At 40.4% G+C, this 23346-nt stretch overlaps 1 pseudogene; it reads left to right on the top strand.

Annotated features, from left to right (window-relative positions):
• The first annotated feature begins 16052 nt into the window (after positions 1 to 16052).
• On the top strand, positions 16053 to 16150 carry LOC120105115 (small nucleolar RNA R71; annotated as a pseudogene).
• The last annotated feature ends 7196 nt before the right edge of the window (positions 16151 to 23346 follow it).

The raw sequence follows: 23346 nt of genomic DNA, 5'->3' as shown, positions 1-23346 counted from the left end.
CCAACTACACTAACCACGAAGGACCCAAGAAAACTTGGGTACCTAAGAGCTTCACATTATCATTTTGCAGGTATGCCTTGCAGCCGAGAATAAAAAGAGAATGTGGTATCTTGATAGTGGTTGCTCAAGGCATATGACCGGTGACAAGAGTCTCTTCGCCACCTTGAAATCAAAAGAAGGAGGAGTAGTCACATTTGGAGACAATGCAAAAGGTCAAATCATTGGTGTTGGTAAAATCTTCATATCACCCTCCTCATTTATTGACAATGTATTGTTAGTTAATGGACTAAAACATAATTTATTAAGTATAAGTCAATTTTGTGACAAGGGTTTTAAAGTGTCATTTGAATCTTCACTATGCATAATTAGTAGTCCAGTTGACAATGAGATCATACTTACGGGACATAGGCATGGAAATGTTTACATGGTAGATCTTGATGATCTCACCATGAAGGATGGCCAATATCTTGTAGCCATGGATCCCAAAGTTAATGAGACTAGTTGGTTATGGCATCGTAGGTTAGGGCATGCTAGCATGGATTTAATTTCTAAATTGATTACAAAAGATCTAGTCAAAGGACTACCAAAAATAGACTTTGAAAAGAACAAAATTTGTGCTGCATGCCAATTAGGGAAACAAACAAGAAGTTCTTTCAAGTCTAAGAACATAGTCTCAACATCAAAACCCCTAGAATTAATTCACATGGATTTGTTTGGACCCACTAGAATTGCTAGTCTAGGGGGTAAGAAATTTGGTCTTGTAATTGTTGATGATTTTTCATGTTTTACATGGGTTTCATTTCATGCACATAAAGATGAGTCCTTTTCCGCTTTTATCAAGTTTCATAATAGAATTTCGAATGAACTCAATCTTAAACTAAAAGCAATTAGGAGTGATCATGGTACCGAGTTTGAAAATCAGTACTTTGAAAAATTTTGTGACGAAAATGGTATCAATCACAATTTCTCGGCCCCTAGGACACCCCAACAAAATGGGATGGTAGAAAGGAAGAATCGCACACTAGCAGATATGGCTCGTACCATGTTGTGCGAATCGGATCTACCAAAATACTTTTGGGCTGAAGCAATAAATACTGCATGTCACATTTTAAACCATGCATTAGTTAGATCTATTTTAAAGAAAACACCCGATGAGTTAATGAAAAACAAGAAGCCCAATATAAGCTACTTTCATGTGTTCGGTTGTAGGTGTTTTATTTTAAACAATGGAAAGGACAATCTAAGTAAATTTAGTGCCAAATCAGATGAGGGGATCTTCTTAGGTTATTCCTCATCTAGTAGAGCATACAGGGTCTTCAACAAGAGAACTCTCGTTGTTGAAGAATCCATACATGTTGTCTTTGATGAAGCTAATGGAGATTCTTCTAGAAAAGAAGAAGATAATGATGCAGGTATACTTGAAGACAGAATGAAGGAGTTCTCCATACAAGACAAACAACTTGAGGATGAAGTCAAAGAAGATACAATTCAGCAAGATGAAGAAGATCAACCCCAAGCAACAAATCAAGATCTTCCGAGGGAATGGAGGTATGCACATGGTCATCCAAGGGATCTAATCCTTGGTGATCCCTCGCAAGGGGTAAGAACAAGATCCTCTCTAAGAAATACTAGTAATTATCTTGCTTTCGTTTCACAAATAGAGCCTAAATCACTAGAAGAAGCCGAAAAAGATGATAATTGGATGAATACTATGCAAGAGAAATTAAATCAATTTGAAAGAAATCAAGTTTGGACTTTAATGAAAAGACCCCCTAATGTTTCAATTATAGGCACCAAATGGGTATATAGAAATAAACTAGATGAAGATGGAGTAGTAATAAGAAACAAAGCTAGGCTAGTGGCCAAAGGCTATAATCAGGAGGAAGGAATAGATTTTGATGAAACTTTTGCTCCTGTTGCTAGGTTAGAGGCTATTAGACTACTTTTGGCATATGCATGCTTCATGGACTTTAAACTCTATCAAATGGATGTAAAAAGTGCATTTCTAAATGGTTATATAATGGAGGAAGTTTATGTAGGACAACCTCCAGGCTTTGAAAACCACTTACATCCAGATTACGTTTATAAATTGCATAAAGCATTGTATGGGCTTAAGCAAGCTCCTAGGGCATGGTATGAAAGATTAAGTAATTTTCTGATTGAAAATAAATTTAAGAGAGGAAATGTAGACAAAACCCTCTTCATTAAAAGAAAAGGAAATGACTTACTGCTTGTGCAAATTTATGTGGATGATATAATTTTTGGTGCTACTAATGATAGTCTTTGTCAAGAGTTTGCCAAGCTTATACAGGGAGAATTTGAAATGAGCATGATAGGTGAGCTCAACTTCTTCCTTGGGCTACAAATAAAATAATCAAAGGAAGGCATCTTCATCAGTCAATCCAAATATATCAAGAAAATGTTGGAAAAATTCAAGATGAAGGATGCAAAGGAAATTAGCACACCCATGGGCTCAAGTTGCAAGCTTGACAAAGATGAAAAAGGTAAAAGTATAGACTGCAAATTGTACAGAGGTATGATACGCTCTTTACTTTACCTTACTGCTAGTAGGCCAGATATATGATTCAGTGTTTGCATGTGTGCTAGATACCAAGCATGTCCTAAGGAATCACACTTGCAAGCTGTTAAAAGAATTTTTAGATATCTAGTAGGGACATCTAATGTAGGCTTATGGTATTCTAAACAATCTGACATAAATTTAATTGCTTATTCTGATGCTGATTTTGCCAGGTGCAAACTCGACAGAAAAAGCACAAGTGGCACATGTCAATTCTTGGGTGCTAATTTGGTTTCTTGGTTTAGCAAGAAACAGAATTCAGTCGCCTTGTCCACAGCTGAGGCTGAGTACAGTGCAGCTGGAAGCTGTTGTGCCCAAGTTCTTTGGATTAAGCAACAACTTGAAGACTTCGGTATCAAAATGGACAACATACCAATTAAATGTGATAATACAAGTGCAATCAATTTAACAAAAAATCCTATCCAACACTCTAAATCAAAGCATATAGAAATTAGGCATCACTTTATTAGGGATCATGTGCTGAAAAATGATGTGATGATTGAATATGTATGTACTGAAAATCAATTGGCCGATATCTTTACAAAGCCCCTTTGTAAAGATAGGTTCAACTTCTTAAGGAATGCTTTGAGCTTGTATGATCCTAGCAAATAAATTCAACTTGTATTGCAATGCTTTGCTACTCAAGCTAGTAATCCACCTCAAGGTCAACATAAGTGAAAGCATGAATCCATCTAAGCTAAATGACGAACTGTTTGACTTTCCGGAGGATGGTTACCCTCCCTTGGACTCTTCATAGAGATATTTTCAGAGCCTATTTCATAGGTATTCGAAATTTGGTCAAACATTCCTCATTTCAACATTAATAATTCAAAAATCATTATCAAACCTCTATAGGATGTATTATTAAGGGGGAGGATCACAAACAAACTCATTCTGTATTCACCAAAAGAAATCATATTGATTAGTGTGATTAAATGAAACAAATTAGGAAAAGATAAAAATCAGTCTGAAATTTTTCAGTGCCGGAGACGTCTCTGGCAAATCGCAGAGACGTCCCCCCAGCGAGACGTCTCGCCTTAGTCGCGGAGACGTCTCGGGGACCGAACGAGGGCTTTTAAAATAGGTCGAAACAGCTCGAGCCGACCCGAGCTATCCCTTTCATCCCCGACAAAAACAAAAACCCTAGCCTCCATTTTCTCTCCAACAAAAACCCTAGCCTCTTTCTCCTCATTTCCCTAGGTTTTCCATTCAATGGCACCTAAAAGAGCTAGGAGGACTGGTGGGAGGCGTCCTAGGGCAGCGACCGACGGTGAGGAACGGAGGGAAGAGCCTTCCGCGCCATCTCCTCCGGTTGCTCCGCCAACCGCGACCATTTTCTGTGCGAATCGCACAGTAACCACTGGAAGGTACATAGATTTTCATTTTCTAGATAGTGAGGGGTTCTCTATTGGAGAGAGACTCCGTGCCCAAGGTTGGGAACACCTTTGTACACTCAATACATCGACCTACCCCGGCCTGGTTAGAGAACTATTTAGCAATATGGCCTTAGGGGACTTAGGGTACACTGCATATGTCCGGGGGACATTGGTAGAAATTAATGAGAATGTCCTATCTAGTGTCTTGCAAATTCCTAAAGACGGTGAGGCTCCGACCTCACATCCCCAAAGGAAAATAGCCCTAAACTTGCTTTTAGGATGAGAGGACTGCGGCCCTCTCGATGTGGTTAACTCCCAAGACCTGAATGCCGAGATGAGACTCCTTTTGAGTATTGTCAACCGAGTCTTATTTCCTAAAACCGGCCGCTTTGATTTTGTTTCGGAGCGAGACCTAGTTATCATGCACCACATCCTACTAGGGATTCCCCTAAACCTCCCTAGACTTATGTTGAACTACATTGCTACATGTCATAGGTATTCTAGGTTTAGCATACCTTATGGGATGATCCTTACCCTACTCTTCAAACATTTCAAAGTACCCATTCCAGAAAATGAGCCTGCAAAACCCTTGAGAAACACCGACTATTATAATGAGAGCACAATGCGAAGAATGGAGTTTCACAAGGTAGATGGGTCATGGGTCAAGGTACCAAAGAGAAAAGCTCAAACCCTAGAGTCTGAGATCCCACTTCAGGAGCCTGATCACCACTCTCCTCCACATAGCCACATGGACTTTCCTGATGTACCCTCCAGCTCAGCTGGACCTTCCACATACATGCCACCACCTCCTCCAGTCAGTGGGCCCTACTCCCTATCAGAAGACCAGATGCGCACTTTAGCATCTGTTATTTGCCAGCAGATGAGGGAGGAGATGAGATCGATGATCTCTACTGAGTTGGCCCCCATCAGAGCCTCACATGAAGGGATTCTACAAGAGCTGAAGGAAATTAGAGCTCAGATAGAAGCTACAGCGCAAGAACTAGTTAGTGTGAATGCCACCCAAACCTTCAGATCAATTGAGCTACAAGACAGCTTGAGGACCATTTCAAATAGCCTTCAAGAACTGACAAGCCCTGGAGGTAATGTGGGCACTGTGGTTGCCCAACTTCGAGGAAGAATTGAAAGGGCAAGCATTGAATTTGAAGCACTAGTGGCAGCCTTTCATCACTCCCAGGGAGAGCAGTTCAAAACATTACTAGATTCCATCAATGCATTTATAGATGCAGCTTGTAGGGCTTATGAGCAACGTTGCCGATGAGGGACATTTTGTAGACATCTAGGGTTCTTCTTTTGTAAACCTTAGGCTCATTTTGAAACACTTTTTGTATTAGAAATGAATACTTGTAATGATCTCCTCTTTTAACTTTGTAATGACTTCAAAGGTTTACAATGATATATGAATGACATACAATTTCTTTTGAAACCTTGTGTACATTTCTGACTCTGTGTATGTGATTCTATGATGTGCCTTAAAGATCTCATAACATACCTTAAGTGCTCAAATTTGACACAATTTATGAATGCATCCAAAACAGGGGGAGCACATCTTGTGGTAACTATTTTAAACAAAAAGAGGAGTCTGAAATGAATTCCAGAACAAAGGGGGAGTGGTATGAATGACTGAATTCATTAATAAAAATAACTTGGATAGGGGGAGCAATAACTTGAATACCCTTGAGTGGTTCATGGTACTATGCTGAATTTTACTAGAAAGTATGCTTTAAGCACCTAAGGATAATTTGTCCCCTTCATTGTTGATGACAAAAAGGGGGAGTAGAAAACCACATTTGTAGAACCAATATATGAAATGCAAAATACAAAATTTAAAATCATACTCGAAAGTTGAATTAGAAGAGTTAAAATTGAAGAATATTGGCTTTAAGATAATTGCCCTTCTGGAAAAGAAAGGGGGAGTCAAAAAGGAACTTAGCTCTCAATTGTCTTTAGCATCCATCTACATTTTAACTTGATTGAAATTCAGTAGATATGCTAAAATTGCCTAAGAGCTATTAAGATCAATTTTATGCATAAGGATAGAACTGAAAATTGACTATTTTGAATTATGCACATTGTATCTAGCTCTAATCAAAACATTAGACTTATACATCTGATCAAATACTGTGTATATGTTTAAATTTCGAATTTTGCATATACTCAGTGAAAGAGTAGATGCCCTATAAGCCAATCATTTGATGGGTTTTTCTTTGTAATCCTCCAAATCATGTACTTTGACACTCGATATATATCAATAAAGGCATTGTGTTTCATCATTTGCTGCTTATCTATTTTATTATTGGATGATGAACCCCATAAATTAGGACATTGGTTTTAAGGGTTATGATGAGATCATACCAGTGAGACCTAAAATCCTAATTTAGAATATTTCCAGTCAAATTGGTATATTGAGTCGGGGATCAATATTACCGGAAAGACTGGCACATCTTATGTATGCTCAATGTAGAGGGTGATTGATCTCACAATCACTTGTGTGAGACACTAATACAAAGATGTGGGTGCTCATTAGAGGAATGAGTTCACTGAAATGACCAGCCATGAGAACATCTTATGGATTCTTACTTAATTATCAAAAGATGGTTCTCATAGTGGGAGTTGTGCAAGTGATCCTTAGACCTGAGATCACCATGGTACCTTGTGCACTTGAAGCTATGTTTTGGTTTACCCTCATTCACGACATTGCGTTGTGTACGGGATATTCTGGATATGGTGGATTTTGTACGAAGGTTGTGAGTAGTCAACAAGGAATCAGTCACTTCTAGTAAGAGAAGGTAACATTCTACTTACTCTAATCTTATGATGATTCACGAAGCCTTTGATCAAAGCAAAATGAATATTAGAAAGAGTTTCTAATGTTTCATTGTTTGAATTATCATATAAAAGATTGAGAGAGACATGAATAAGTGATTGAGTTTGATATTGATCCATACTCGAGCACTTATTCAGGAAGTAGTATGACTGAGGGATTGAATTGCACAGTAACTTTCCACTGAAGGGTATGTTTGGATTTGTCCAATACATTCCTCATCTTTCGGGTAGACATGATACGTTGCTAGACGTCAATCATGTCTTGTGGGTTGATCGGATCAAAGAGTTTGATTAGATCAAAGCATCAGAAAGGTTCTGATTGCTAAGTCAGGTTTAGCACTAAATTGAACCTAAATTGGATTAGAGGTATTCTAATCAGGTTAGGTCAACTTGTACCTGCACCTACTGCTGGCTAAGATAAGGAACCCAATGGGTCACACACAAGGGAATTGATCAAGGGTCTAATTGGATTAGATCATGTTTGCAAGATAAACATGCTAGCACGTGTTGCAAACCCTAGCACTGGATGGCTCTCTGGATGAAAGATCTGGACCGTTGCTCAGCGCCTGAATCTGGACCACTGGATGGCTCTCTGGATGAAAGATCTGGACCGTTGCTCAGCGCCTGAATCTGGACCATCGGTGATCGCATCTTACTTCTGGACCATTGGATGGCACCCTGGATGATGATGTCCTGATCTGGACCATTAGATGGCGCCTAGATCTGGACCATTGGCTTTGGTTCACTGCATTTGGACCCTTGGATCATCAGGATTTAAGAGGGCACCCCATCATGATGGGATGCATCTCTTGGCACATGCCTCATCATGATGAGGTGTGTGGATGGGATGCATCCCTTTATGATGCATCCCTCCATCTCTTATAAATAAGGAGGTGCCTTGGGGTTCTAAAGATCATCCAAGAAAAAGCCTTTCCTTCTCTCTCCCTTATCCCTTCTTTCTTACAAGTCTCTCTCTTTTGTCCTAACCCAAGACAAGAGGGTCTTCTTTAGGACAAAAAGGCTAGTGAATGTTTTAGAGGTAGAAAGGAAGAAGGAAGTGAAGGAAAATCAGCCAATTAAATCCTTTGGAAGGATTGAACAATTAGAATCAAGTTTTGGTGGAGCTAGAGTCTTGAACCCATTCCTGTGTGGATCAACATCGGAGGGTGAACATTTGGGCACCTTAGGACATCTTCAGATATATTGGATATAGCGTGATAGGTATTCTTCTATACCAAGATTATATTTTCTACATTATTTGGTTATACTATTAAGGCGATCTTGGCTTATTAGGGTTTCATATAATGGGTTTTATAAGAAAATTTTATAATTCTGTATCTTCCGCTGCGCCCTAGGGCACTGGGAAACCCTAACACTCAGTGTTTTGTCATCATCAAAAAGGGAGAGATTGTTGACCCCCTAATGGATTTTGATGAATACAAAATACTAGAGTATAATTCCATTTATCTTAACAATTTACTTGAGAATTTTAGGTGTTTAATTAAGAATATTGTTAAGAAATGTCTAGGCAAGTTCCCATAATTTTTATGAATTTATTGAAGAATTTTTTAAGTTGAAGAAAACAGATCAGGGACAGCCGAGACGTCTCCGGTTTGTCCCAGAGACGTCTCTGGCACAAACAGGAAGAACTGGCACGTCGGGAGACGTCCCCGGCACCTGGCGAGGCATCTCGCAGGGTCGGAGTCGACTCTCTCAGTAGCGGAGTCGACTCTCTCAGTGGCGGCAGAAAGGCTGATTTCAAGAGATGCGCGCGAGCCGTCTCCACAGGACGAGGAGTCGTCCCCGCAAGTAAAAAGCAGACTTCCCGAGTCGTTCCTGAGGTAGCATAGTCGGCTCTCTCAGGGTATTCCAGAGGATGTCTTTTTCAGTGATAAGGCAGCGGAGACGTCCCCTGAAAGAGCGGAGTCGACTCTCTCAGAGAATTCCAGAAGACATGTTTTTCGGAGATATAACGGCGGAGTTGTCCCCAAGGCAGCGGAGTCATCCCCATGCAAAAAGCGCAAACAAGCCGAGACGTCCCCGTAAAGCGCCGAGGCGACCCTCTCAGAAAAACAGAAAAACAAGGATTCAAACCGTTCATCATCGGAGTCGCCCCCGTAAAGCGCCGAGTCGACCCCAAACATCGTCAAAAGTAAAATCTTACAGCCGAGACGTCTCGCGATGAAGCGGAGACGTCTCCGGAGCGCCTGGGACGCGACTGACAACTTTTGCAGGTTTGGTTTGAATTTCAAATCTCTTTAACTTTATCTCTAACGGCTATATTTGCTTTTTGGGCTATAAAAGGGAGCTCTTAAGTGCTTTCCAACAACTTCTCAAAAACCCAACACAAGATCATTCAAGAGAGAAGAAAGAAAAAGAGGTTCAAGGGAGTTAGTGCATTCAAGTGAAGAAATCAAGTGCCTTCAAGCTTCCCAAGTGATTTCGTGCTCAACTACTCTCTTCCGCTAGGCATTCAAAGCTCACATTCAAGCCAACGCGATCCACATCGGAAGAACCACCATTTCCCATGCTTCCAATGGCCAAAAGGGTTCTTCCGGGTTTCATTGTTTATCATTGTTATATTTGCTTATTTAGAGCTTTCAAATCTTTTGTAAAACTTTTTCAATATTGTGCTTGTTCGAGTCAAGGGACTTGGAACAAGGGAAAGGCGTCCCAAGCCTAGGTGAAATTAGGGGTTTTAGGGTTCGTTGTTAGCCCGGTGTAAAACAACGAGTTGGGTAGTGCACTCGCAAAACTACCGTACTGTAATCTTGGATTATAGTGGAAATTCCCAAAGGTGCTTTGGGGAGTGGATGTAGGAGCAGTGGAAGCTCCGAACCACTATAAAAGCTTGTGTTTGTGATTGTCTGTTTTCATACCTTTATTTTTACTTTAGCTCATACATTTGTGTGTTTTATTAGACAAAAAGTTTTAAAACACCCAATTCACCCCCCTCTTGGGTGACCATCTCTGGGCAACAGTTGGTTGATCTTTTGATGTTTTATTAGAACTAATTGCATAAAATTAAGATAAATACTCACTTTCGTAGGAATCACGATTGCACTTAGCACGTGCAACAAGCCGTTAAACCCCTAGGTTACCCTAGTGGACGAGTGTTGTCTCGTGAGGGTTTTCAGGGATGTTACCCACAAACATCATGAATTATATGACATGATATTCTAATAAAAATATGAAATAAATCCTAAGCTAATACACATGTAATTAATTGATATATATTTTCAAGCATGGCAACTGTCAAAGCAAGGAATATAAAAGTGTAGTGTGCATCAAATCATATGACTTTCTCAGAGTACTAATACCTCCACCACAACAGAGCACCGCCTGAGTTTTAGGTGCACTACTCAAGTCCACAAATGTTTTCTACACTTTATTAGAACCTGATCCATCAAATTTTCAGAATATCACTTGTTGTCTAAATTTGTCAAGAATGGTTCGCATATAAAGAAAGAGCTATCAATCTCAACTAAACAACCCGGGTACACAGAGGTCCAATACAATGGAGTCAAACCAGCCATTACCACATGTCACTAGGTTCAACCTAACCAACTCATTCATGCTTATTTTTATTTCATTTTTTTTTCTTTCAATACACATGACAACTACAGCTATCCAACCCCATTAGGCTCTAGTAAGGTCCATGTAGCGAGCTTTCAGTCAATGACCCCCGATCCAGTTGGCTCAAGACATTAGGTGAAACACCCCTCGGACTTAATTACTCGAACCAGACTACGCCACGAGGCCAGACTTGTCATCATAAGTATTTTTTTTTTTTGAATAATAATTATGCAAGAAAAGAAATGGTAGACTGAACCATATAAATATTTTTATTATATATGTGACTGCATCGTGACTATAGGTCAACCAAAGTCGGATCATAAGGCACCTAAGTAATCTAGTCGGGATATTCAACCTCTATCTTTATATGAAAACCAAATCCTGAACCTTATGGTACGAACAAAGATACTCATACTTCTTTTATGGATAAGGCTAACAAAAATGCAGTTAACAAATATGAACTCCTGAGGCCTTCCTATTGTCATTAAGTACACGTGTGGGGATCTAATAATAGGTCTCTGATCAATCATAGTATGCATGTGTTCCTTGCCTTAATAGTTGCACAAACTCAATATGAAAATACATGTGCATTTGCTCAGAAAAGAAAGCAATAGAATAAATCAAATGCAAAAACAAGTTTTTTTTTTATTTTATTTTATTTTATTTTTTTTTTATTTTTTTATTTTTTGGATCAAAATTTCCCTCCCCCCAACTTAAACATTGCATTGTCCTCAATGTAAAAAAAATGCAAGAAAACTATATATGAGAGACAATAGAGAAAAATAATAGAGAGAAGAAGAATACCTTGAGCTGTTGATTTTCAAAAAAAGAAGACCTACAAAATAAGAAGAAAACTAGAAATAAAAGAAAAAATTTAATTCTAACTAATATACACGTACCTTGGCCGTCATGCTCAGTCATAAGAAGGCTCCTCCAAGGTAAAGGAGTCCTCTTCATCTGTAAAATTCTCAAGAAAAGGTTTTAATCTTTGTCCATTTATCTTAAAAATTGTGTCATCCTGTGGATTTTCAATTTCAACTGCCCCGTGTGGAAAAACAGTTTTTACAATGAAAGGACCTGTCCATCTTGATCGTAACTTTCCAGGAAACAGATGTAAGCGGGAGTCATAACAAAGAACTTTTTGTGCAGGTTCAAAAGATTTTCTTAGAATTGATTTATCATGCCTAATTTTCATTCGTTCTTTACAAAGTCTAGCATTGTCATACGCATCCCGACGAATTTCATTCAATTCACTTAATTGTAATTTTCTAGCGAAACCAGCATCTGACAGTTCAAAGTTTAATTGTCTAATGGCCCAATACGATTTATGCTCTATTTCAACAGGTAGATGACATGCTTTTCCATAAACTAGCCGATACGGGGACATACCAAGAATAGTTTTATAAGCAGTACGGTAAGCCCACAATGCGTCAGAAAGTTTTAAAAACCAGTCTTTGCGTGATGGATTCACTGTTTTCTCTAAAATTCGTTTAATCTCCAGATTAGCTAACTCAACTTGGCCACTAGTCTGCGGGTGATAAGGAGTTGCAATTCTATGAGTGATACCGTACTTTCGTAACAGGATCTCAAAAGGTTTGTTACAGAAATGTTTTCCCCCATCACTAATTATAACCTTGGGCATTCCAAACCGTGAAAAAATATTTTCTTTAAGAAATTTCAAAACAGGTTTGTGATCATTAGTTCTACAGGCAACAGCTTCTACCCATTTTGACACATACTCAACACCAACTAAAATATACTCATATCCAAAAGACGGTGGAAATGGGCCCATAAAATCCATGCCCCACATGTCAAAAATTTCAATAGCAGTAATGGGCTGAAGAGGCATCATTTGCCTACGAGTTAGACTTCCAATATGTTGACATGGGTCACATGTCCTACAGAACTCGTGGGCATCTTTAAATAGTGTAGGCCAATAAAAACCACATTGTAACACCTTAGCTGTTGTTTTCTTAGATGCAAAGTGTCCTCCGCAAGCACTGGCATGACAAAAAGAGAGTACACTTTGAATCTCATGATCCGGTATGCATCTTCTAAAGATTTGATCATTGCAATACTTGAACAAATAGGGGGTATCATAATAATAACTCCTTACTTCACGCAAGAAATTATTCTTATCATTCGATCCCCAATGCTCCGGCATCCGGTTAGTGACAAGAAAGTTTACAATATCAGCATACCATGGCATAGTAGAAAGTGCAAACAATTGCTCTTCAGGGAACGAGTCCTTGATGGGCAACTGTGGCACCGAATCATTAAAAACTAGCTGTGATAAATGGTCAGCAACCACATTCTCTACTCCCTTTTTATCTTTGATAGTGATGTCAAATTCCTGGAGTAGAAGTATCCATCGTATTAAGCGTGGTTTGGCATCTTTCTTATCCAATAAATATTTTAGCGCTGCATGATCTGTAAAGATAACAATAGGAGCACCAAGGATATAAGAGCGAAATTTGTCTAATGCAAATACTACCGCAAGCAATTCCTTCTCGGTGGTGGTGTAATTCATTTGAGCATCATTTAAGGTTTTGCTTGCATAGTAGATGACATATGGCTTATTATCCTTGCGTTGTCCTAGGACAGCTCCTATCGCATAGTCACTAGCATCGCACATGATCTCAAAAGGTAATGACCAATCAGGTGGTCGCACGATGGGTGCAGTGCTAAGCATAGCCTTCAATTTTTCGAATGCCTCTTGACATGTTTCGGTCCAATCGAACGGTGTATCAAGGGATAAGAGGTTACATAATGGTCAAGCTATGACACTAAAGTCCTTGATGAACCTCCTATAAAATCCCGCGTGACCCAAAAATGATCTAACATCTCTAACCGTCTTGGGTGCAGGTAGCTTGGCGATTAAGTCAATCTTAGCTCTATCAACTTCCATGCCCTTCGATGAAACAATATGTCCTAGGACAATTTCCTTTGGCACCATGAAGTGGCATTTCTCCCAATTCAGTATCAGATTCTTTTCTATACACTGAGCTGAGACAGTTTGTAAATGTAACAAACAATCATCAAAAGAATCGCCAAAAACAGAGAAATCATCCATAAACACTTCTAAAAATTTCTCATTCATGTCTTCAAAAATACTGAGCATGCATCTTTGGAATGTTGCAGGTGCATTACACAACCCGAATGGCATCCGACGGAAAGCGAATGTGCCAAAAGGACAAGTGAAGGTAGTCTTCTCTTGATCTTCTGGTGAAATCTCGATTTGGTAGTATCCAAAATAGCCATCGAGAAAACAATAGAAATTGTGTCCTGCAACTCTTTCTAAAACTTGGTCTAGAAAGGGTAGGGAAAAGTGATCTTTCCTAGTGACCAAATTCAATTTTCGGTAGTCAACACACATGCGCCAACTCGTCGGAACACGAGTTGGAACTAGTTCACCCTGCTCATTTTTGACTACCGTCAGACCTGACTTCTTAGGAACGACTTGAGTAGGACTTACCCATTTACTGTCGGAAATTGGATAAATAATACCCACCTTAAGCAACTTGAGGACTTCTGCTTTAACCACATCTCTCATCGTAAGATTCAACCTGCGTTGCATTTGCCTTGTGGTTTTGGCATTTTCCTCCAAATATATCCTGTGCGTGCAAATTAAAGGGCTAATCCCCTTCAAGTCGGCAATAGACCATCCTAAAGCTCCTTTATGATTCTTTAGAACACCAAGTAATTTTCTTTCTTGGGCATGATCCAGATCAGATGAGATGATTATAGGAAATGTGTCCTCGGGTCCAAGAAAGGCATACTTGAGTTCCTTCGGTAAAGGTTTCAACTCGAGCTTAGGTGTTTGTTCATGGGATGGTACTATCTTTGCTTTTAGAGATGGCAACTGTTCAAATTCCTCTATTCTCGGTCTCCACCCATTGACCATCATGACATCCGAGTTATCTAAAATAGGTGGGACCATATCATCAGCAGTACCTTCAGAACACCAATCTATCAAACCATTGTCGGTCAATTCAGTAAATGTTTCTTTTAACAAATATTCTTCCGCAATGGTTTCAACCCATTCAACTTCTTTACTTTCTTCATGATCACTGGGTTGTTTGCCTATACTAAAGACGTTCAGTTCCAAAGTCATATTGCCAAAAGAAAGCTTCATGATACCATTCCTACAATTGATCAATGCATTAGAAGTTGCAAGGAATGGACGTCCTAAGATGACTGGAATCTGAGATGGTGAATTGGAAGCCGGATGTGTGTCCAGTACGATAAAGTCGACAGGAAAATAGAACTTGTCTACTTGGACCAACACATCTTCGATAATCCCTCGAGGGACCTTCACTGACCGGTCAGCTAATTGTAAGGTCACAGTTGTTGGCTTCAACTCACCCAAACCGAGTTGCTCATATACCGTATATGGCAACAAATTCACACTCGCTCCTAAATCTAACAATGCTCGCTCAATCCTAAAATTGCCAATGATGCACGAGATAGTTGGACAACCTGGATCCTTATATTTAGGGAGAATGTTATGCTATAAAATTGCACTTACATTTTCAGCCAAAAATGCTTTCTTCTTGACATTTAAACGACGCTTGACAGTGCACAAATCTTTTAAAAATTTTGCATAGGAAGGCACTTGTTTGATTGCATCAAGAAGAGGTACATTGATTTTTACTTGCTTAAAAAGCTCAAGAATTTCAGAGTTTGGTTCAAGCTTTTGCAAGGGCTTTAATCTTTGTGGAAATGGTGCAGAAAAAGGACATTCAATTTTTTCAGTAGATATTGGTGTTTCAGTTTCTTCATTATCCTTTTCTTTTGTCTTGGGAGGGTCAGAATCAGGTATGACGTGTGTTTGTTCTGGGACTGGTCGGTCAATAACCTTTCCACTTCTCAAAGTTATTATACTCTTTGCTTATTCTTTATGCGAAGTTGAAGATGATGCATTGCTACCGCCATAGATTTGAGGATTAGGTTGTGGTTGAGCTGGTAGCTTACCTTTCTCTTGAGCACTTAAAGCAGTGGTCAGCGTTGTCAGTTGATTTCTTAATTCATCATTGATTTTAGCTTGACCTTGCATGAAAGATTGCAAAGTTTCTTCGAGACTGGATTTTTGAGGGGGTGCGTGTGCATAATGAGGCTGCGGAGGTGGAGGAGTTGGGTTATATACTTGTTGAGGTTGGTCATTCCTCCATCTGAAATTTGGATGGTTCTTCCATCCAGGGTTATAAGTACCCGAAAAAGGATTATTAAAAGATTTTTGATATGTATTCATAACATTGGCCTGATCATGCAAGACTTCCTTGAATGCGGGTATTGTGGGGCAATCAGTGGTGAGATGACCAGGCATCTCACAAATCCTACAACACTCGCTGTTATGTTCTAAGGTCTTGACGGGTTCAATCCTTCTAAGTTCAATTTCCTTTACCTTCCTAGTAAGGGCTGCCATTTTAGCCTGAATATCATCCTGAGTACTAAGGTTGTAAAGGCCCCCGTGTCCAATGCTAGTAGGCTTAGCCAAAGGTTTATTCACTCTATCCCCTGTATCCCATAATTGTGCAGTCTCTGCGAGAGAGTCTAAATAGTCCCATGCCTCATCGGATTGCTTTTCTAAAAATAGACCATTGCACATAGTCTCTATAAATTGTTTTAACTGTGGAGACAACCCTTCGTAAAAGAAACTAATGGTTCTCCATGTTTCAAACCCATGATGAGGACAAGAGAGAAGCAAATCTTTAAATCTCTCCCAGCATTCATAAAATGTTTCATGGTCTTTTTGTTGGAAGTTACTAATATGCCTTTTCAAAAAGTTAGTCCTTTGTGTGGGAAAGAATTTTTTCAAGAATTCTCTTTGCATATCCTGCCATGTTCCTAGCGATCTAGGTCTCAAGGAGTTCAGCCATGTTTTGGCTTTATCCTTTAAGGAAAAAGGAAACAAGGTCAATTTAAGGACATCTTCCGATACATTTGGCACTCTAAACGTGATACTAATTTTCTCAAAATCCGTAAGGTGAAGATAAGGGTTCTCGGATTCCATTCCATGATACTTTGGCAGCAATTGAATTACCCCTGGTTTGATTTCAAAGTGTCCAACATTTTCAGGAATAATCATGCATGAAGGTTGACTAGTCCTAGTAGGGTGTAAATATTGTCGAAGTGTCATAACTGGAGGTCTACCTTCATCACCATGGTGACTTCCTACATCATCAGGAAAATTTGCCATCTCAAAAAGGGTGAGATACTGCAAGGAATTTCAAGGATGTGTCCTAAGGGATGATCTAAAGTTGTACGACTTAATCGACCGGTGTCGTCCCTATTCCACCCTAGCATACAAAGTTTCAGAGTTTATTTATTTATTTATTCTTTTAATGATCACCCTTGATCTTTTCTTAAAGTTCTTTTCAATTTTCAACTAGCAACAAGGGTTAATGAGATATGATAATAATAAAATTCTGATTCTAAAAAAAAAATTTAAACACAGAAAATTCACAACAGACAGCAGCAAGGTTTCAGATTAATATAATGGTCGTGCACAGGTCCTGCACCCGACGACCAAATTTGAATCCAATCAGACGGTGAATTACTCAGATATCAGAGTTTGATGCAGACTGTGCAGGGAATAAAAAAAACAGCAATAAAGATTCAATTTTTTTTTTTCAAAAGAAAAATACTAACAAATCAACTAAAAATTAACTCTAAAAATATACTAATAAATCAGCCGTTCTCCGACAATGGCGCCAAAAACTTGATGCAAAAATAAAATTGTTCTCCCAAGTGCAGGAGAATCGCACAAGTAGTAAATTCTCGGGAGTCCGAGGTCGAATCCTCAGGGAACGAAATGTATATGAGATTATTTAATATAATTTTAGATTAATTAATTCAATAAATTTGTGGATTAAAATTATGTTTGATTTTCAGAAATTAAAATCGGAGAACAATATAGCAAGAAACAAAGTTTAATAAAATAAAGATGGTAGGGATCTGGAATCCCCCTTGACGATATTGCACCCAAGAAATAAACTCTATGGTTCTTGATTAAAAATGAATAGTAGGATAGATCTAATCATGGTATATGTTTCATGAACATATGAACTCAATTTCTAAGCATTCGTCGTGCTTTCTACGTCTACGACGAATCAAATACTAAAGCAATCCATATATCAATAATCATAATCCATTTAAGAACTATCTACGAAATAACTATGCATGGATCAAAAACATATCAGTAAATATGATTCATTGAAGGCAAAAGTTTAGAGTTTACTTCAAAGAGCAATACATCAAAGGTTCCTCCATCTCCCTCCTAAGAAATCAGCCACCCATTTTAAAAATTAGTCCCCCTTTCATTTTCCCCTTTTCCTTTCTTTCTTTTTTTCTTTTCGGAAACAGGGGAGGCCCTGTTTCCCTTTCTCTTTTTTTTTCTTTTGACAGAGGGCCCTCCTCTGTTTCTTCTTTTCTTCCGAATGAGGGATACCTCCTCCCAGCCGAGAGAGCCCTCCTTTTAAAATGCGATGAGTCCCTGATCTCCCGGAATACGTGGAGATGCCGAGTATCCCGGACGCGAGAAGCTCGGACGTGGATGGATCGCGATCTTCGCGGGATGCACGCGGACGCTGGGAGCTTCGCGGGTGGATCGTTGGAGATTCGAGAGGAGCTGGGATGCGTGGACTGCTGAGAATTGGGAGAACCTGGGACGCATACGCTGAGATCACGGACGCGGGATGTCTGGGAGAGGCTGGATCGCGGTGGATTTTTGCACGCGGACGGCCGGGACTTTGCTGGGATGCGGGATCTTCGAACGCGGATGGCTGCAGGATGTTGGGAGGTTGGGTAGCGAACGGATGAGCTTGAGATGGAGCTGGGACACGGAGACTGCGAGGAAGACGGAAGGCTGGGAGCTGATGTGGCTGGAACTCCGAAGAAGCTGGAACGGAAGCTGGTTCGGACGCGGAGGATCCCAGATGCTGAGATGCGTGGGAGAACTGGGATGTATGCTCTGACTTGCGGGAGAAGCGGAAGGAAGCTGAGATCTGGGACTCCTGCGGGATCTGGTGAAGGCTGAAAATCGTGGTGGATGCTGGGAGCTGATCACACGCGCTGGGACGCGGCGGAATCACCACGGACGGCCAGATGTTGGACTCGGGACGCTGAAGCTTCGTGGACGCACGAGAGAAACACTTGATCGCAGGTTCCAAGAGCTGGGAGAAAGGCTGATCACAGCATGATTTGATCACGGATCCTGAGACGCGGACGGGTCTTAAGAGGGCTGATGTGGCTCACGGATGCGGACGTGGAAATGCTCGAGATGCATTGTGGATGGCTGAATCTGGGCTCTGTTCTGCAGTTAGGAAGATGCATTCTTTTAAGATGAATTTATATAAAATAATGATAAAAATTATAATAAGTGCTAAGGATAAAATATTTAATCATGCAAATGTTAACACCTATTATTTATCATTATTTTGCTAGCATTAGGCTAAGTTAATGGGTATTTAGATCGCACTTTTGTGCTCTCATCAGCTGGACACAGTGGGCAAGTTGCATCGGGGGGCTGGACCTCTCTATAGACATGAGATGTTGTAGGGTAAAGGTGGGGTTGGGCACCAATAACTGTTAGGTGAGGACCCAATGACGACTTTATTCCTACGGTTATACGGTGGATCTGACTTAACTAAGAAATGGGACCAATAACTGTTAGGTGAGGTCTTCATGGCTTAGAGACCAAGAAGCACTGCAACATGCTTGAGAAGCATTGTACAAGAGTTGTACATTCATCAATCTATGTGTCATCAATAACTGTTAGGTGAGGTGGCATGTAAATCGGTGGAACCGCAGTACCCACTAGAAACCCTAGTCGTGTAGGATTTCCGTTTTCCTACCAGGGGAGTGTGAGGAAATCGAGAAAATAGTAGGAGTTACATTTGTTCTAAAAGACCTTAGAACAGATTAGGATCAAGTACAAAAGTCTAACTAGAATCTTTACTCTCTGCAGATCATAATGTCAGCCTCAAACCCTTTGACCCGTATTCTTGAGACCAACCGATTGACCGGAACCAATTACAAGGACTGGCTTAGAAATCTCAAAATTGTTTTGAGCTGTGAGAAAATAGGCTACATACTCGATTCAGATATCCCCACACTACCAGCACGTCCTACTGATGTTCAGCGACAGATGCAACAAAAATGGCTGGATGATGACATTAGAGTTAAATGCTATATGATGGCATCCATGTCAAATGAACTCCAATGCCAGCATGAGAATCTCAAGACTGCTAGGGATATACTAGCACACCTGCAAGAGTTGTATGGTGAGCAGAGTCGTACAGCTCGTTTTGAAGTGTCCAAGAGGCTCTTCAAGACAAAGATGCGCGAAGGGCAGTCTGTCCATGATCATGGTCTGACTATGATCAAGGACCTAGAGGAGCTTGAGAAGCTCGGAATGAACATGCACAAGGAATTGCAAGTGGATTTGATCCTACAGTCACTTCCTGATTCATTTGGTCAGTTTATAGTAAACTACCACATGAATAAGATTGAATGCACTAAGACTGAACTGATCAATATGTTGGTAACTGCTGAGGGAGCCTTGAAAGGTTCAAGGGGCAATGTCCTTGCTGCTGAGTTGACTTCTGGTTCCAAGAGAAAGTCTACTTGGAAGAAAAAGAAGCCTGCAAAGAAGCAAAAGAAAGACAAGAAGCCAAAGAAGGAAGTTCAAAAGAAAAAGGCTAATGACAAAGAAAAATGTTTCCACTGCAATGTCGACGGCCACTGGAAGAGGAACTGTCCTTCATACCTCGAGAGCCTGAAGAACATGAAAGGTGACAAACCTTCAGAAGGTATAGATTTGCTCATAATTGAAACTAATCTAACGGTTTCTTCTACTTCTAGTTGGGTTATAGATTCTGGTTCTAGTGCTCATCTGTGCACTACCATGCAGGGTCTAAAGGAAAGTAGAAGGCTGGCGGAAGGTGCGGTAACCCTTCGGGTTGGCAACGGGGCAAAAGTTGCTGCTGTGGCTGTCGGCACCTACCATCTGCGACTACCGTCTGGTTTTAGTTTATTACTTAGAGACTGCTATTATGTACCTGCTGCTAGCAGAAATTTGATTTCTGCTTCATGTCTAGCACAGGAAGGTCATGTTTTTACATTTGACAAAGACTGCTGTTCTATTTATTTAAGAAATAAAATAGTCGCACGTGGTTTTATGATTGACAGTCTCTATCATTTGCATATGGATGTATCTATAAATGTGTCTGAGCAAGTAGTGAATGCCAAAGGATCCAAAAGATCCAGGGATGAGATAAACCAAAAATATTTGTGGCACCTCAGGCTTGGCCATATTGGAGAGGACAGAATGAACAAATGGATAAAGATGGGCTTCTCGGCTCATTGACTTTCGAGTCATATCCAGTTTGCGAATCCTGTCTTCAAGGAAAAATGGCCAGATTACCCTTTGTAGGACATGGGGAGAGGACCACTGAAATACTTACCCTAGTACATACAGATGTATGTGGCCCATTCGATGTGCTAGCCAGGGGACGTTATTCGTACTTCATTACCTTTACCGATGATTATTCACGGTATGGGTATGTGTATCTTATGAGACACAAATCTGAATCTTTTGAAAAGTTCAAAGAGTTCAAAAATGAAGTAGAAAAACAAACTGAAAAATCCCTTAAGGCTCTTCGATCAGATCGAGGAGGAGAATACCTTAGTGGAGAATTTCGGGACTATCTCAAGGACAATGGCATAGTCTCACAATGGACTCCTCCGGATACGCCTCAACTCAACGGGGTGTCAGAGAGGAGGAATCGGACCCTATTGGATATGGTTAGGTCCATGATGAGCTTCACTGATTTACCTATGTTCCTTTGGGGAGATGCCTTACTCACAGCGATTTATTTATTGAATAGAGTTTCCTCTAAATCAGTTCCTACCACACCGTATGAGATATGGCATGGTAAGAAACCAAGTCTTGGTCATCTCAAGATTTGGGGATGTCCGGCCCACGTCAAGAGACTACAGGCAGACAAGTTAGAGGCTAGGACCATAAGTGCTCGTTTTATAGGATATCCTAAAGAGTCATTAGGATACAATTTTTACATCTCAGAGGATCACAATGTGTTTGTGAGCCGTCATGCCATCTTTTTGGAAAATCAGTTTATCCTTGATAGAGGCAGTGGGAGGAAAATTGAACTTGAAGAGAAAGTCTCTGAAAAGCAACGAGTCATGGATCCTATCGAACCCATTCATACAAAGCCAGTACACGATGTCCCTCAACCACCTCGTAGATCTAGTAGGGTCTCCCATCCTTTCGATAGATACTTAGGTATACTAGAAGAGGATACCGAGGAAATGTTCCTAGTGGGAGATAGGGATCATACACAAGATCCCAAAACCTACAACGAGGCGATATCTGATATCGATTCCGAGAAATGGCTGAAAGCCATGAAGTCAGAGTGAGACTCCATGCATTCCAACCAAGTCTGGACCTTAGTAGATCCACCAGAAGGTATTGTACCTATTGGATGTAAATGGATCTACAAAAGGAAAATAGGTCCGGATGGAAAGGTAGAGACCTTTAAGGCAAGGCTGGTGGCGAAAGGGTATAGTCAACGCGAAGGCATTGACTATCAGGAAACCTTTTCACCTGTAGCCATGCTGAAATCCATCCGAACACTGCTTGCCATTGCAGCATTTCATGATTATGAAATCTGGCAGATGGATGTGAAAACTGCTTTCCTGAATGGATATCTTGATGAAGATATCTATATGGAACAGCCTCTGGGTTTCACTTTCAGTGATGGAGATCACAAGGTCTGCAAGCTGCAAAGGTCCAACTATGGACTAAAGCAAGCATCTCGGAGTTGGAACACTCGTTTTGATGACGCAATCAAAACGTTTGATTTCATCAAAAACGAAGAGGAACCGTGTGTTTACAAAAAGGTTAGTGGGAGCGCTGTCGTATTTCTCGTACTGTACGTGGACGACATCCTCCTGATAGGGAATGATATTCCCATGCTAACCTCGGTCAAGGTCTGGTTGTCAAAAGAGTTCTCCATGAAAGACCTTGGGGAAGCATCCTATATTTTGGGAATAAAGGTCTATAGAGATAGATCTAAAATGATGCTTGGCCTATCACAGAAAATGTATATAGAGGAAGTGCTGAAAAGGTTCAGCATGGAAAACTCCAAAAGGGGTCTTTTACCCCTTAGGCATGGAATTCATCTCTCCAAGAAGATGTGCCCCAACACATCTGAAGAGATTCAACGCATGAGCAAGATTCCCTATGCATCGACAATAGGGAGCCTCATGTATGCCATGCTATGTACACGACCTGATATAGCTCTTGCTGTGAGTGTCACAAGCAGATATCAGTCAAATCCAGGTGAAGAACACTGGACAGCTGTGAAGAATATTCTTAAGTACTTGAGAAGAACTAAAGATTTATTCTTGGTTTTTGGAGGATCATTAGAGTTGAAGGTAGAAGGATACACAGATTCAGACTTCATGACTGATGTCGATGATAGAAAGTCAACATCTGGATATGTGTTCTTGTGCAATGGTGGTACGGTAAATTGGAAGAGTTCCAAACAACCGATCATTGCTGATTCTACTATGGAAGCTGAATACATCGCCGCCTCCGAAGCTGCTAAGGAAGGCTTCTGGTTCAAGAAATTCATTGCGGAATTGGATGTAATGTCATCAGATGCCATAACACTCTACTGCGATAATAATGGCGCCATAGCCCTTGCTAAGGAGCCAAGGTCTCATCAGAAGTCCAAGCATATAGAGCGGCGCTTTCACCTCATACGCGACTATGTTGAGAAGAAGTATGTCGAGGTGCAGAGAGTAGACTCCGCGGACAACGTGGCAGACCCATTCACTAAACAGCTAAGTCAGCAAAAGACTGAAGCCCACCTTGAGAAGATGGGACTAAGATATATGACTGATTGGCTTTAGTGCAAGTGGGAGATTGTTAGATGTATGCCCTAG

This window comes from Phoenix dactylifera, chromosome 7 (assembly GCF_051530095.1).
Source record: "Phoenix dactylifera cultivar Ajwa chromosome 7, Ajwa_hap1_PhDact_Kaust_v1.1, whole genome shotgun sequence".
Classification (NCBI taxonomy): domain Eukaryota; kingdom Viridiplantae; phylum Streptophyta; class Magnoliopsida; order Arecales; family Arecaceae; genus Phoenix; species Phoenix dactylifera.
Note: the sequence above shows the minus strand (reverse complement) of the source record. Positions and strands in the feature narration are given on the sequence as shown.